The sequence below is a fragment of the Myxocyprinus asiaticus genome, chromosome 25 (assembly GCF_019703515.2).
Source record: "Myxocyprinus asiaticus isolate MX2 ecotype Aquarium Trade chromosome 25, UBuf_Myxa_2, whole genome shotgun sequence".
NCBI lineage: Eukaryota > Metazoa > Chordata > Actinopteri > Cypriniformes > Catostomidae > Myxocyprinus > Myxocyprinus asiaticus.
Window position 1 is genome coordinate 11,409,099 of NC_059368.1, and position 16,007 is coordinate 11,425,105.

At 39.0% G+C, this 16,007-nt stretch overlaps 1 protein-coding gene across 3 annotated transcripts in view; it reads left to right on the top strand.

The window, feature by feature from the left end:
* LOC127416032 (transcription factor HIVEP2-like) overlaps nt 1-16,007 on the top strand; it is a 108,163-nt gene that overhangs the window by 39,744 nt on the left and 52,412 nt on the right. The window contains exon 1 of one of the 3 annotated variants that reach the window (XM_051655112.1): nt 527-696. The exons of the other annotated variants lie outside the window; for them this stretch is intronic. The gene's annotated coding sequence lies outside the window, so the exon portion shown is untranslated. Of the gene's footprint in view, nt 1-526; nt 697-16,007 lie in introns of those variants that run through there. 3 annotated transcript variants of the gene reach the window in all.

Genomic DNA, 16,007 nt, shown 5'->3' on the forward strand with positions numbered 1-16,007 from the left:
TAAATATACGCACACTCAAACAGACACAATTACACGTCATGATCTATAAGCTAATCATATCAGTGTCTGGGCTAGCCAAGAGTGAACAGTGAAAGCACATCTATAAAGGGATTTTGTAAGAATTAGCCTGGTGAGCTATTTATAGCCCTGTGGGAAGGGGGTGGAGGGAGGGGTGAGCGGTGATACCGTGTTGTTATACACACTCTGTGGACAATCCCCGGGTCAAAGGCACTGAGGCCAGACTGCAATTAAAGCATAGTCCAATAAGACTCTGTGTTGTTACATGCAAACTCTGATGCAAACATACAAAAGGCTGACTGAGATTTTTTTCCACCTAAGTACACTGACCCCTCTGTTTGAGGTCAGGTTGAGCTTTTGAGAATTAAAAGTCTTTTGTGAGAAAGAGCTGAGCAGAACTGGGACTGCAAAAGTACCTCCAAGCGTAGTCTGTTGTATAATCCCTCTAGGGGCCCCAGTGCTATTTTTGTTCCTGGATATGCATCACCACTGGGTATTTTCTCTGGTGACTAGCTTACATCAGTAGGTCTCCTAGTATACGCTCTATCAGTGAGAGCCTTCTGATTGATGGGAGTTTCGGCTGGCTGGCTGGCGCTTTATTCCTGACCTCCTAGAATGGGCAACGGGAATTCGAGATTAGCGGAATGTTGTGGATGACCAAAGACCTTGAGAAGCCAGGTTGGTTCACAAATCCTTATTTTTTTCTTCTTGTCTCTCTCTCGACGTATCTAGTGTTGATCAGAGAGGTGACATCCCTGTCAGTGTTTGTAAACTGATGGGGGGCTGATGTTATCTTAAGGAAAGGCATTAGAGCAGAGGCGAAATAGGAGAGTGTGTTAGCTGTTTGTTTGTGGCAGGCTGGGCTTCAATAGGCTGTAAGGTGACAGTCTCTGCTTGCTTTTTCCGTACAGCTTGCATGCAGAGCTCTTGCTGCCATCTCTGTCTGATAATAACATTAAAACAGTGAAATAACCTTAAGCTTGTTAGGAATCTGCTTCTTGAGATAGAGAGATGCATAGAGAGCTTGTCTTTTCATTTCTCCCTTTGTGTTTATCCATCTTGCCTCGTTCTTTGCTTGATGCAGAGCACATCAGAGACGGTGCACTTGATATTCCGTTACAGCTGTGGATGGGATGTAGCAGTTAGACTTCCATTGATTCTGCATCCTCAGTGTCTGTGTGCAGAGCTTGCACAGAAATGTCCCCTCACATAGCTCCCCCCTCCAACCCCCTGGGTTCATATGCCTCGCATCATTCATCAATTCCACCTGTAATTATTAAAATTGCTTGTTTGCAAAATCAGTCTTCTTTATTGGTGTACTTGTGAACCCCTCCACACACAGCTGTCTGCCTTATCAGCATGGTATAATTCACTATGTTGAGGAAGGCTCTGACGATAACACAGGGAAACACCTCGTAGACACCAGGGCTGTGTTTCACAAAATCATCGTAAGCCTAAGTAGATCGTAGAAACCATTGGCGCCATCGGTCTCTACGATCAACTTAAGCTTGTGATGCTTTTGCGAAACACAGCCCAGGTGGCTGTCACAGGCGCATATACTGCATCTCTGCATTAACAGCCACAGTTAAAAAGTCACCAGCTTCTCCGTTCTCTGGCAGTTCAAAGAGTCATTTATTTCAGAAATAAATAAATGACTCGCTATTCCTATGCATAGAATATACGCACACTGACTAAGTCCCATTCAGAAACTCAGACAACCAGTAAAACTGCCTCGCAGTTTACAGTGACCTTGAGGTGAGCCCGCCATTGCATGTCACAGAACACATCCTCTGCATTTTCTCCCATCCTCCTCCTCTTGTATGTCTGCTTGTGCAAAGAGAAAGAATTGTAATACTCCTGTCTGATAGCAGTGGAATGAAACTCCATGCCAAGTGTGCTAAAGCATTTTCCATTCAAAAATATTTAGACTTTATAATTTCAGTGCTCTGGATTCATCTACTGTAGTTCTCCTCTAGAGTTTCCCAGAGGTGTCTCTGTGACTGGGTTCGGGAAATACCCCATTAGACACACGTCACTGAATAATGTAAAAATACTGAGAAGGAGCAGTTCACACATTGCTTGTCTGATGTATGCCTAGAGGTTCCGTTGCACTTTACAATAAAATTATATTGTCTAATATTAATAAATACATTCGATATTATGAACTAAGAATGGATGATGTTTTTTAATATACTTGGTTAATGTTCATTTATGCAAAATACAATTGTTCATTGTTAATGTTAGTTCATAATGCATTAAGTAATGTGTATATATATATACAACTTTTTAATGTTAAAATGTATTAGTGGGTCATTCCGTGTCAACTCAACCAGTGGTCCTGAGCTCAAAAATTATTTTTTATTTTTTTTCTCAGGTGACAGAAATAATTAATTGATGCTCAAAGATGATCCTTAAGAAAAAGTATTAACAAAATAAAATATTTCAGCCAGGGACATTTCTGAAATTTGGCTGATTTGATGTGGAATAACCCTAATATATGTTGAATTGAACAATAAACAAGTGCCGTAAAAGCATTGTTCATTGTTAGTTTATATTAACTAATATAGTTAACTAATGGTAATGAATATAACTTTATTGTAAAGTATTAACCTTCCGTTGTTTAATGGCCATTGTTAGGACTGTTTTAATTCTGAAAGCTGAAAATCTAAAGTGTATCAAAGGAGGAATCCCTGACTGTGGTGGCAGATTCTTTCCTAAACTGACGCACCAGCCTGCCTGCAGAATAGAAAGCAATTACTGAGTAATGTGATGTTAGACTTTTGTCCACAACAACCTGATACAGACCCCACTTCATCAGTTGCCCTGCTTTGGCCGTGGGACAGGATGTAATTGTGTCCAGGTTTGGGGCACTACCTTATTTGCTGCTTGTAATTATTTGATTAGCCCAAAGTCTTTTAAGTTTGTTTGTCTGTGACAAATAACAGATCTATGAATCCAGAAGCCCTCAGAAGGGGGTCCCCTCATTTTGTTGCCCCAATTTTCTGTTTAATTTTAATCCTGCCACAGGGGTATTAAAACAGTAAAAATTATGGATAACTATTTGACCAACAAGATTCTTTCAGCCTTTAAAGCGCACAACTGAAGTGGCACTTCACTCAGCATCTGACCTTCTGTTCTGTGTCCCACATAACGGTTCTGCATAATGCTTTCTTTATACACTTCTTTTTTTCATAGTTTACTTGAATGAAATAATTTCTCCACCAAAAAGGTTGCTTATTAGAATGCATTTTCTTTCTAATCATGACACATTTTCCAGGCTGTCTTCAAATGCTTATTAAAATCAGCCATTTAGATTTAAGTACCTTATTTCTTAGAAGTACAAAAAATAGTGTTTTGATGATGAATTCATTGAGCAGCTCCATTTGTATAATAATAAATAATTTAAAATGAATACAGAGCTGTAGAGTACAGATGGCAGGAGAAGGCCACCTGTACAACTGAGAGGACTGATCTTCTATGACCTTGCACCAGGGTGCTTCGTACTCTGCTGAAGAGGAGCAAAAGAGACAAATGCTCGTCCATCCTGGATGATTTCCTTTTTTCTCAAATGTCTCTATTCTGACACAGAGATCCCTTTTTCTCAAGTACCATGTATTAACAGATGCTTATGAAAAAGTGTAAAAAAGAATGTAAAAGAATAGTATTTTGTGGTCTCTCAACTACTGATTCAGCATTGGCCTCCTGAATGGTTCTATAGTGACCATCAGGGTGGGTAAAAAGTCAAGACTGCTTACTGTGCAATATAAGAGAAATGCACAGGAGAGAAGCAGCTTGTCCATGGTGACACAGCACGGCATTGTCCACTATTAACATCTCCGAACTTTGTGTGAGTAAATGTGGCTATTCTATGATTCATCATTCTGGCAGATATCTGGGTCTGCATCCTTATGGGCAGTTTACTTTGTTGACTAATCATTCATTACTATTTAATTAATAATTTTCTTTCGAATATTTAGATTTATTGCTCTTTCATTTGTACATTACAGTGAGACCATACTAAAAACCTCAGAATGTTTTTAAATTTTAATTGACATATATATAACAAAACGATGATTGATTAATATTTTGAATTATTCTATGGCACGTGCAACAAAGTACAAGTGATATTAAGGTTTGTTTGCTTTTTCTGTACTTTTGGAAAAATAACAACATCATGAATCATATTTTTTTTTGTACAGTAGCTTAAAGGCAGATGGCCCACTTAAAACGGCTGTTCTATTTTGACCGGGACCGTCAGTGATCAAAGCCAGAAAAAACGGAGGCCTGGGTAGCTCAGCGAGTATTGACGCTGACTACCACCCCTGGAGTCGCGAGTTCGAATCCAGGGTGTGCTGAGTGACTCCAGCCAGGTCTCCTAAGCAACCAAATTGGCCCGGTTGCTAGGGAGGGTAGAGTCACATGGGGTAACCTCCTCGTGGTCACGATTAGTGGTTCTCGCTCTCAGTGGGGCACGTGGTGAGTTGTGTGTGGATCGCGGAGAGTAGCATGAGCCTCCACATGCTGTGAGTCTCTGTGGTGTCATGCACAATGAGCCACGTGATAAGATGCGCGGATTGACGGTCTCAGAAGCGAAGGCAACTGAGACTTGTCCTCCGCCACCCGGATTGAGGTGAGTTACCGCGCCACCACGAGGACATACTAAGTAGTGGGAATTGGGCATTCCAAATTGGGGAGAAAAGGGAATAAAATAAAAAAATAAAAAAAGCCAGAAAAAACAGTTCTCTGAATTTCTTCCATGCTGAAATGCACATCTGCCATCATTACAAACAGTAGATGAGCACTTAAGCAACTGCAGGACAAATGCAGCAGGGTATGACGAAACAGCATGGCCAGGATTTCATAATGAAAGCTAAGGCTTGCATTCAGACCTACTCTAGCTGTGCCTTGTGACGCAAATGTCACTGATCTGGGTGCCAGAAGAGTTTGGAGGTGTGTGGATGGAGCTTGGACAAACCCTGACTGTGTCCCCTCTCTGTGTCTGTGGCCTAAAGGCTTCGACTGGGCTAAACTCTCCATACCTTCTGTTCGGTATTGGTCAGAGCCAGATCTGTAGCAAACAGAGAGACCTGGACACTCAACCTCTGCCAAATGTGCAAGCACTTTGTGACTCACACGTCAGTGAGAGAGAGAGAGAGAGAGAGAGAGACAAGGTGGAAAAGACATATATTCCAGTAATCATGATTTATCCATGATTTGCATAATCCATTTTTGTATTAATGCCATTTCCTGTTTGTGAGAGTCTCCTAGAGGAGAGATGCACAAAGACACTTGGCCTGTGCTCAGGTGAGACGGACAGCAGGGTCGGCAAATTCAAGCCAGACTGCGAGAAGCTAATATAAAAGGAGAGATAGAGAGAGTGGGTGGAACTCTATGCAGAGGTAAGAGAGATACTCGAGAACAGCCAGGAAAATGGTGGGGGGTTTTTCCATGGCGTAACACTTGAATCACAGGTGAGACCACCTGTCTCCCCTGGCCTGAATCAACCACATTCCTGGCAGCTTTCGTTCCGGAAAATCTGTTAGACACGATCGAGATTCACATAAAAGCAATTTACAAGCCAGATCTATCCTAGGTACAGATTTGACATTTAATAACGTATATTTACAGACTTTTATTGCGCAGCATAAATTTATCCAACGACCTTGCCTGAACCAACCCTTACGCAATGGCTTAATCTGTCCAGACTATCAGACTCTCGTTTTAAAATGAGGGTTAGACATGTTTTCTCTTTTTCCATTTCTTGTTATTCCAAACAGCAGTCTCAGACAGATCAGATTTTTTCCCCAGTTCTCTGTCTCACCCTGACTACCTGTGCATTCTTAGAATTATTGGCCTCCATTATTAATGTTGAAAAATATCTGGCTTTCCTCACCACTGACTGTACCCTATAAAACATACAATATAATCCAGCATATGACTCATTCTATGCTGGATGCAAGATTTTTTTAGGCAGTATAGAACTTTTTTTAACTACATTTTGTATGTGTGTGTGTGTGTGTGTGTGTGGTGGGGGAGCAGGCTCACATTTTATCAAAGGAAGAGTAGGGAACAAGAAACCAGGAATATGCCGGATTTGAACCTTCATCTCCCACATGAGCACCACAGGAAACAAAAGTGTCTAGAGAATGTGTACTAGCTGCTACACCACAACTCCAACATTTTTAGTACTTCAACAAAGAGAATTTGAACATTAAAAAAATAATGATGTAAGAGGAGGAAGTTGGTAATTTATCATAATTTTTCTTTATCGGACAGACACCGAGATACAATATATCTGTGCCTGAGGAAAACAGTTCTTTCTTATGGGAATCATTCAGAGGTTTCAGAACAGAGAAGCCTGTTTAATGGAGAAAGTCAGAGGTTACTCTAATGGAACTCACCTGAATCTTAAACCACTAAAGAGCAGAGGAGAACAGCTGACATTTATTCAGCCTACTAAGGCTCTGATGCTCTGACACTGAGGCAAGGTGAGGGCCGCGCTTATATTTTTATCCTGTGAATGGAAGGATCCATCAGATGAGTCAGAGAGAAGAATGTACAGAAAAGAAATGGAAGGAAATGGGAAAAAAATGTGCAGGCAGATGGAGAGGTGGCAGCCGTGGGTTGCTGTGACTGAGATTGTGCTGCTCTATTTAAAAACCACAGCAGTTTGTGAATGCTGCTGTAGAGTACATGGTATGTGTGTGAAGATGGAGAGACAGAAGTTTGTGAGAAAGTGGGAGGACAGAGGGAAGGAAATAGAAAAACTGCTGCTAGCATTGTGACACAGTGCAACACAGATCTGACCACATACTGAATTGGGCATGACATGCATCTATGGACATTCATACTTCACGCAAGTATGTGTACACCAATGCGAATGCTTGGACAGCGCATTATCCATGCGCAGTACGGTGTGTTCTTGTGTTACTGTGGAGGTAACAAACCTCAGTGTTCAAGGGGGCGACTGAGTTATCTTCCATAGTCTGGATGTGTTAATATTCAGGTAAGTTGCTATAAAAAGCCTATATTGACTTCAAATTACTTGCTCAGTGATATTCTCTTCAAACTGTTGCTCCACCATGACTGTAGTTGGCTTGAAAGAGACAACCCACTGTAAAAGCTGACAGTTTACACTAATGTTCACTATAGCGCCCCTTGTGGCAGAGAATGCAACACCTGCTTAAATTGTGTTAGTAATTGCGGTCTGACGCATTTTGGAATGCAACAACACATGCGTAACTAGAGGCATCTGCATTCAAGTACTTGGTAGAGTATATTTCGGCCTTGACTGGTAACGGTTTCACTTGAAACACATCACTGTCCTTTGTCCCCTGTCATTGGTAAGCATCAAAATAAAGTGTTTGAATAAGCAAAAGTTTATTTTTTGCAAGAGGATAGCAGTCCTACAACAGTGAGACAGCCATTAAAGGCAGGTGTAATGACCAAGTTATCTAAATTATATGCTTGACCTGATATTATATCTCATGTAAAACAGACAGAGAAGCCTGTTGTACAGAACAGTAATCAGTGTAGTTAATAGAACAATGTAAAGTTCACATATTTATGTAATACAGTTTTATCCAAGCTACCAAATTATTTTAAATTACATTAAATTACAAAATTAGAACTGACTTAAATTGTATCCTCAAACAAAAATTGGTAAAAGTCGTAACAATGAGAGCGGATCCCCATTGTCCATTCCTTATTGCCAGTACAACGAAGCGTGCCCTGTGGCATCAGAGGAGAGGAGACTGCCACTCATCCATCTGCGAACAGCCACAGTTAACAAAAGCTGAGCAGGAAGCCATTCAGCAGTGGGAGAAATTAGATCTTTATTTGGTTTCTGCCTGCATTTATCACCCTTGGAGACAGCAGAGGCTGCCCAGGTTGGAAGTGAAAACGGCATCCTTGGAGAAAAGGGGTATCAGTTATTGGCTATATAGTTGCACTGAATTAATATAGCAGTGTAGTGGAGTGAGTCAATAGTTGCATCAGTCAGGATGTGGCCATAAAGAATGAAACCTCAGCTGGCATTAGGCTGGTTGTTCTAAAACACAGGCTGGCGGTTCTAGGAAAAGTGTCAGTTTGATATGTAATATCTTTTTCTTTTCAGGGTTGGAAAGGTTACTCTTAAAATGTATTCCACTACAGATTACAGAATACAGGCTGTACAATGTAATTTGTAATATATTCCGTTGGATCACTCAAAGTCAGCAACCAAACTAAATACTTTGGATTACTTTTTCAGCACTGGCAGATTTTTTTCACATGTTTTGACTATAAGCAAGTGAATAAAAAGTGAAAAAAATATGCCAGTACTGTAAGACAAAATGCACAAACAGTAAATAAAATTATATTCTTTGAAAAAGCCTAAATCTATGCAGTGTTGCTTCAACTAAATTTATCAACTATACAACTATAAATTAATTTAAGGATTTAAGATTTTTTTTTTTTTTTTTACAGGAAAACACAAAGATTATCTTTAAGAATAGGATTTTTGAAGTATGCCCTAATATCAAAGGTCTTACTAGGTAAAGAAAATCTATCCGAGTATATTTTCTTGATAAAATTCATTATAAAATACTATTGCACCTGGTAACAGGTATGAAGATGGAAGGACTGGAAATAGCATTTTAGCTTAGCCTTTTCCGATCATATGTGGATTCTGTTCGTAGAAAGAGGCAGAAAACATATCTCTATACGATGCCAAAGGATACATTGGTTAGCATTTCTCATATGCAGTAAACATCCTTTATTCTTGTAATAATACCTAAACCACATAAAAAAATGTACAGCCCATATATCAAAAATTATTATGGTTTGATACCATACATTCATCTAATAATCATGTATTTATTGGATTAATGTTTCATCTGTCAAACCGTTTTAAACTGCTTTTCTGTTTAACTGTATATACTGTAGTTCTTCTATTTAGCTCCCAAGGGCCAATTCTTTTGTTGCCATATCCACCATTTCACTCATAACAGTGTGAAAGCGGCTGTGTCTGCTTGTATGAATGTAACACATCATAAGAAAGTATTTTACTGCTTAAACATTCCTCAGATGGCATCATTTATATAAATATTTTCCAACTGAATAGACTAAATTAAATTAAACAAATAAAAAAAAAAAAAAAAAAAAAGCTAAATAATCCCTTCAGTAATCAATATACTTTTTGAATGTAACTGTATTCTGATTACCAACAATTTAAATTGTAAATGTAATGGAATATAATTATTTTTATTTTATTTTACATTTTATTTTATATACTTAATGCCATTTACATGTATTCTTTTACTCCCCAACCCTGTCTATAGGCCACTGTCTTGACTTGAGTTGGTCTCCTACACACTACCATAAAAAAAATAAAAAATAAACAAAGTCTTACGGCATTCCATGTCTGAACAGTAAATTTAGCCACGTTTACTTGCACAGAATTTCACATGATACACTATGTTGATGTAAAAAAAAAAAAAAAAAGAAAGAAAGAAAAAATAGTGGACTGCCTGTGGGGATGTCCCATTCACATTAACACACTGAGAGATCCTCACACACTCCAATCCCAGGACTCCAGCATATGCAAGGCAGGCACGCATGTCTGGCCCATGGAGAGCAAGGAATGTGGAAAACCTCGTAACGCACCTCTAATTTTCCACTCCTGCTGTGTACACATCCCATTATCAGTTTTTATATGAACACTGGAAATTCCTCCGGTGAGGTGGCTCCGGTGCCCAGATGCCCTGGGCGGCAGGGCCGCTACATTCCTGACTGTAGGGCCTCCTTCTGAGATGACCTAGCATGGCCCCTTCATGGCTTGTTTAATAGTAATAAAAAAACAAAAAAATAATGGTATGCTCCATTGCCCCCTTGCACAAACTTACCTATCTGCCCTTCAGCATGCAATGCAACACCACATAATATGTGTTTTTAGTTGCATGTATGCATGTTGTATGTGCAGTATACAATGACCTCATGAGCTGGCAGGTCATGCAGTCTTTCGGTCTACATTTGTTGATCCAAAATGAATTAAACACCGGTTAAGGAATTGTTTGAGGCAATGGCAAATTGTAAAGGAACTGTTGATAGATTTCTGATGTGTAAATGGAACAGGATTGGTCATATAATACACAGTGTGAACAAAGGGTTTCTAAGTTTGAATGTTATTCCATTCCTTCTAGTGGCTGAGTTGGGTGGCTTTGGGCTTATGTTTGTCAGAATACATTTTGACTAGAACAATATACCAGAAAATCATGACAGCTGTTGTCATGGACATTATACAGACAGAACACTGCACACATTATGTAGCAAAACTAGCCTTCTAGAAGTCATATGCTAGTGTTATCCATGTCTAATATATAAATTCAGACAGTGCTCAAATAAATTAGAATGGCTGTTGAATCAGGCTTATTCAGCAAATAAATGAGCATGCCTGGATTTCATTTAGTGCAGGGGTCAGCAACCTATGGCACGCGTGCCAGCATTGGGGTAATCACTGGCACGCCAGCAATGGCGAGAGAGGAATAGACTATTTTATTTATATAAATTCCGCACCTGCATTCCAATCTACATCTTGATGTAATCCTTCCTCATGATCACGCAGCGTGTTTTTATGAGCTGAATGGGAGGCTAAACAAAAAGTTAAAATGTGATGAGACTGCAGTATACCCAACAGACTCGTGCAACGTGTGCAAGCCATTTGCACATCACGAGCAGGTAGCGCTTCACTTTCTGTTAATCGCACGAGTAAACACGCCCGCTTTGCTTCGGTCAGACTGCGCGGATGACACCCTACATTCTGTGTTTCATTTGTTTCTTTTTGCTTTCAGAACAACACGTAATGCAATAAGAAAAACACCACTATTAATCCTTGAGATTTAATCCCTCCTTAAACCATGGACATAAAAAAATTGCATTAAACGATTAAAAGAGAAAACATAAACCCACATGGTGGGGTTCAAAAATCTGAGTATATTCAAAATATAAATTAAACCTGGAAATAAAGTTTTAGGATTTTGCAGGTGCGATTAACTGAAAAGGGCTAAATAGTGTATCGGCTTGTGATGCGCGAATGGCTTGCACACGCAGCATGAGGGGGGGTTGACAGCACAGCCATTGACCAGGAAAATAAAAAATGGCACTCCTTGTCAAAAAGGTTGCTGACCCCTGATTTCGTGGCATCTGCGGCTGTTTTACTCAGCATGAATAAGCTACAACAAACTCTAAATCTATAACAATGGTATCAGGGTTTTTTTTCTTTGAAATCCGTATTAGCACTCGGAATGTGTGACGTTTGTGTCTAAGATTTTTGAACAGATTTGACGTAGTCACATTTCACTACAGCTCCACAATAGAGGGTACATGGAGAGCTAATCTGGGTTAAAATGAGCTCAACCTTGTCTTCTTATGAAGTGTTACAATACATTTTTGGTATACCCCATACCACTTTTAGATTATAGTAAGACGTGCATATCAGGTGCAGCAATGACATGGCAGCTTTAGCCCTTCTCTTACCATTTTCGTAAACATTACAGATTGCATATTATTTGGGTGTTTCTTTCTATATTTATCCCAAACTACTTTAGATTATAGAAAGACGTGTAAATCAGGTGCTGTAATTATGTGGCAGCTTTAGCAGTTCTCTGACCATTTTCACAATCATTACAGATTGCATATTATTTGGGTGTTCTTTTCTTTACTTACCTCTAAACTACTTTTAGATTATAGTAAGACATGTAAATCAGGTGCTGCGATGACGTGGCAGCTTTAGTTTGGTTTTCAGAGCAATTTTCGTAAAAGTTAGAGATTACATTATTTGGGTGTTCCTTTCTATATTATGCCCAAAACTACATTTAGATTAGAGCTTGATGTTTCAATCAGGTGCTACAATGATGTGGCAGCTTTAGCAGTTTTCTTTACTCTGAAAAATGTTCTTAAAAGGATCGTAGTTTATGTATTATTTGGGTGTTACTTTTTCTATTAATCCAAAATCTACGTTTAGATTATAGCAAGACTTGTAAATCAGGTGCTGCAATGACGTGGCATCTAGAGCAGTTTTCGGTTCTTGAAACAATTTTCATAAATGTTATAAACTACTTACTGATTAAAGGGAATGACTAGGTAAAGATGAGGCGCTAGACAGACTTCAACACATTTGAGGTTGTCATGCAGTACAATGCGTTCCGTGGAATCCCAGGGAGATGAGCGTAGAGACTATAATCAGCCATGCATCTACGGCCGCAGGTCTTTAGTGTCTCAGTGGGGCAGGAAGATCACTCAATGACACCACTGATCTCGGCTGCGAGGCAGCATGCTGAAACGGCGGAAAAACATATATCCATTTTTGCCTCAGGAAAAAAAAAACTACCATGGCATATTTGCCTATGCAGTTTGTTTATATGTTTATTTATTTCTCTTACCCCTAGTCTGATGTGTCTCCAGAGAAAAATGTAAATACACATGTACAAACAAGCTCTCCTGTGATGCACACACACCTGTACACAAACACGCATACACATACTAGAAACGTTCAGGAAGCTTCATGTGTGCGTTCATGCTCAGGGCCAGATGATGAGAACTTGTTTGTAATGGGAGCCAGCAGTGATCTCATACGCTTAACAGAGAAGCTAGTGTACCCCTCCGCCCCTCTGACACACACTCTCACAGTGGAGTTTGTATACCCCTCCACCCCAGCGAGACAGCGTCACGTCTGTTATGTAAGTCACACACATCCACAAATCGCACACACACGCACACTCTGTCACAGTTCACAGTGAGGTTCTCAACTAAGTTCAGTGGTGGACCCCAGTGACACCTTGTTTTCTCCATCTGTGAGGCGGTCTGCATTGTTAGAGACACAAAAGGGGGCGTCCTGGGTGTTACGTAACAGACTCACATCTCAGGACTTTGTAGGATCATCCCTCTCTTTTTCATCTTTCAGACTGAATTGTATTCTCTCCACACTTACCTTCCCACAGTGCTATAGAGTGCAGGACTGCACAGATCTCTAAGGACAAAGGGTTGAAGCAAGAACTTCACTGTCTGGATCAGATCTTTTAAGACAGTGCTTTCCCCCTGAGAGTCGACTTCATGACATCAACTGAATTTCCTCTTATCCAGTGTCGCTCACAGTTACATGTTTCTGCATGCAGAAAATGGAAAAAAAAAGGGTTTCGTATCTGTCAGCTGAAATGAATGTTCAGGTTGTTTGATTGTGGTAGACAAGGAGTACATTGTGATTTTTTTAAAAAGATAAATCAGAAGGGAAATTTCCTGTTGAAACGGCAATAGCCATTCAGACTGAAGCATTTGATTTGTGTTTGGGCAACGATGTTGTTTTCATGTTGAGAGGTGCTGATAGACAAAACGTTGCTTTAAGAATGACTCACGCACTCGATGTCACATTTTGTCTTGAAAGATATGCAAAAAAATCTTTAAAAATCAGTATAGTTGGGGTATCAGAAATTGTTTAGTAGTTTCAGTACAGCATTCACCATAGATGGTCTATATAAAGGTCTGCGTTGTAACGTTCTTGGCTCTAAATTGGTGATCGTGTCAGGGGTTCACAGGAACATCTGCAGACACAGGCCGTTTTGTGCTGCTCCATCAACAGACTACTAATGTTGTTAGCCAAGCAATAGTTCATACCTTAGCCCAAATCTGTTTTTGCTGTTTCCAGCCCCCTGGTATCACATGTGACATAGCGCGCTGAATGTGGCCATGGTACGAACATGGTACGGAACAAGCTGAACAGGAAACACTCATTACACAGAAAGGCTCAGCTGCATGTCAATGGAATTGGAAAAACAATTATCTTAATTTCGTGTTGAGAGGTTTAGTCCCAGTGCTGGGAGAGACTTAGAAATTGTGAATGAGTGGTTCTATCCCCACTTTGGTGACTTTGTGACGTAGTTGTGTCTCTCAGAAATGGAAATTCACGGTCAGATTACTCTATGGACCTGTCTCTGGAAAGGAACATGCCCAGAGTACTCATCACATTATGACATGGAAATGGAAATAAGGCATAGAGCTGCTTGATTTTCCCCTTTCCTGTTGCTGCGGCAAGAAGCTTGAAAAAAGAAAAAGAATTTAAGGGTCTTTGTTATAACAAGTGGGGACGAAATACCATGAGAAAGTGCTTGTTAGTGCAAATGTGTATGTATATGCGCTAGTGCCCAGCTTTTCCATGGGTAACATTTAATAAGGGGAAAACAAGCCTATTCCTTAAAAAAAATGTCCCCCTCCAGTGGAACGTTTCCAAACCTGGAACTGTTAATCAGTGTTTGTTCTGAGCCAAAGTGTGTGGCAGACCCCAGCTTCATGGCCGGAAACCTGGGGCCAGTTCCTCTAGTCAGAACTCACATAAAAAACAAAAAACAAATGAACAATTCTTCCTCATTCTTCACCTCACTTCCTTTGTCTCCTCACTAAAAAGAGTGTTATTGAGATTTGATCTTGCATGTGGGTGGATGTGTGCATGTCTGCGAGCGAGCGAGTCGACTGCACTGTTGTGGTGTTGTATATTGCGAGTTGAGTTCACACCTTTACATTACCACTTCCTCTAACATCACTGACACAGTTCCAGCCTCACACATAGTAATCACTGTGTGGATCTGAGCATGGGGCATCTCCTCAGTTTCACCACAAACCTTCAATATCAGCATAAATATGAATAATTAACGTGAAAAAAAGATATATATATATATATATATATATATATATATATATATATATATATATATATATATATATATATATATATATATATATATATATATATATATATATATATATATATGTATATTAGAGATTCAATCAAAGACCATTTGAAAATAATAATAAAAAAGCCTCTATATGGCCAAGTGTGATCATTAAGCAGCAGAAGGATGTAATTTCATGAAATAATATACAGTCACACGCGCTGCGCGCCACAGTATGAATGAGGTGCCTCTCTGCCTTCATCTCCTTCACACTCACACAGGCACACACACGAACACACACACAGGCACGCACACACGCACACACAAACACAACACACACTACTAATGCTTGATTTTCATGCAGTGTGTCCAATAGTATCCATCTGCAGAGCCACAGATCAGTGTGTTGAGTGTATAAACGGCTGTGAACTCTCAGATGAACTCTTTCTCCATTGTAGCACGGAGATTTCAGCTCGTGAGTCATGGGAAGCTTGATAAAACGAACCATTTACAAACAAGAACTTCAGAGATCTTTCAAAATAAAAGTCCCGCTGAAATGAAAGCTTTATTTAAGTGGATGCATGAAATTGAAGACATTACAACAGAAAAATATTACTACTGTATAAAAGTGTAATATTCATAGCAGTCGCAATAATACTCATAGTAACAATAATATAATATTAAATGGTTATATTATTAGTATTATTACCTGTAAGCAATATCACATAAGCAAATGTACTGAATATCAGCATGTTGTATTTCAGCCATGGCAGCCTTTTGCCTCAGGTAATCAGATTGTTTTCATTTAATGTTTTCATTAATACTGTAAAGCTCTGTTGTGCATCTTTTTTTGTTCCTTTTTTTTTTTTTAACCAATAATAATAATAATAATAATAATAATAATAATAATAATAATATATATATATATATATATATATATATATATATATATATATATATATATATATATATATATATAATGTTGAAAAGTATTATATTTTCATTTGATTAAAGCTGTACAGTATGTATTTGATAAAACAATTTGATCATAACATTTAATTAAAACATTTAAAATGGAATCCAGAAAAATTAAGACAAGAAAAGGCATAATTTGCATCTATAAAAATGTATGCAGTTTTTTCTAAAAAAAAATTTTCTGTGTAATTTCATCAAAAATCTGAGTTTTTTTTTTATTTTTTATAAGTATCGAGTTAGTATCAATACTGAGGTACCAGGGCTGGTATCATACTGAAGGAATAATGTACAGATTTGGAAAAGAAATGGAAAGAA